At 48.8% G+C, this 1,413-nt stretch overlaps 1 protein-coding gene across 1 annotated transcript in view; it reads right to left on the reverse strand.

Moving 5' to 3' along the window:
• pld1b (phospholipase D1b) overlaps positions 1–841 on the reverse strand; it is a 74,293-nt gene extending 73,452 nt beyond the window's left edge. Inside the window, exon 1 of the mRNA XM_083632075.1 lies at positions 710–841. The gene's annotated coding sequence lies outside the window, so the exon portion shown is untranslated. The remainder of the gene's footprint in view (positions 1–709) is intronic.
• Positions 842–1,413: the final 572 nt, after the last annotated feature.

Consider the following 1,413-nt stretch of genomic DNA (forward strand, 5'->3'; position numbering starts at 1 on the left):
AAACAGATAAATCACTTGAAATTTAAAATTGTGTTGTTTTAACTCTCAAGCTCTTTTGGTTGTGGTCCATGGACCCCCCCCCCCAACCAAGTTAGTGTCCTTCCCTCAGTTAAAAACTCAGTTTCCAGCCTCTCTTGCCCCAGCACAAGTGCCTGTCACCGGGTAAAAATGTGCCGTCTCACCCTGGTCACAACCTGGTGTGTGTGCAAAGGGTGGAGGTGGTGTGGGATGCCGTGTGCCATGCCCAGCCCAGCCAGCACTCATCCTAATTGGGTACAGCATTGCCCGCTCACCCCCCACCAACCAGCCCACCAGATCTCTCGCCAGCCAGGTGGCAGGGTGTTGAGTCCTCACAAACAAACACGAACACACACACACACACACACACAAACACACGCACGTGCACACTGCACACACACACAAACACACGCACGTGCACACTGCACACACACACACACACACAAACACATGCATGTGCACACTGCACACACACACACTCAAGTATGTTTCAGGTTGATAAGTGGTCCACCTTCAAGTCCAGTGAAGTCATCACTAGCGACACTCAAACATTTGGCAGCACATTCCAGCTATAAACAGGAAGCCAGCAACAGCCTGGAAAACCCTGTTTAATACAATAGCAGGAGGAGCATGAATTACACACACACACACACACACACACACACACACACACACACAGAGCTCCACTGACCTGAGCCCACACAGGAGGGCTCATCCCGTCTTCTCCTCTCGCTTCCCAAAAACAAACTGGAAAAGAAAAGAAAGAAAACTCTCCTCCTCTCTGAACTCCACACGTTCACACGTTTACACCTCTCTCTCTGAACTCCACACGCTTCCACCTCTCTCTCAGTCTCAGTGTGGGAGAGAGAGTGTGGATCCAAGCAGCAACTAACGCAGGCAGGGAGGAGGAGGGATGCAGCCGGTGAGGGAGGAGAGGAGATCTCATTGGTTGTCACTGAGGCACAGGCAGCCAATGAAAGGCAAGGGGGTCACACAGGAGTGGCTGGGACGTCCAGTCTGAGGCACCTGTCTGAGTTAAAGGGGCGATAGCCACCTTTTCTACTTGTCATATCCTGACTGAGTCCAGATTAGATTTAACTGGTTTTAGCATTATAAAGTTTTCCGATAAGGTTTTATTTGGGAGTTTTTCCTTGTGTGCATTTAGGGTCTAAAAGCTGGGGGTAGGTTCATCTGTGGAATAGCTAGATTGTTTTCTTGCTAAATTCTGCTCTTGCCTACTCATGTTTTTCTCTATGCCTGTCCTATGTTGTTTACTTAGATCTGTAAAGTCCTCTAATGGACTACAAGATCCTTGTCAGTCGTCAGTCTCTGTTCCTTTCACACTATACAACTGTCTGTCTTGTAATCAGGAGTCTTTGCGTCGTTTTGGTTTTC

Source organism: Poromitra crassiceps, assembly GCF_964638095.1.
Source record: "Poromitra crassiceps genome assembly, chromosome: 2".
Classification (NCBI taxonomy): domain Eukaryota; kingdom Metazoa; phylum Chordata; class Actinopteri; order Beryciformes; family Melamphaidae; genus Poromitra; species Poromitra crassiceps.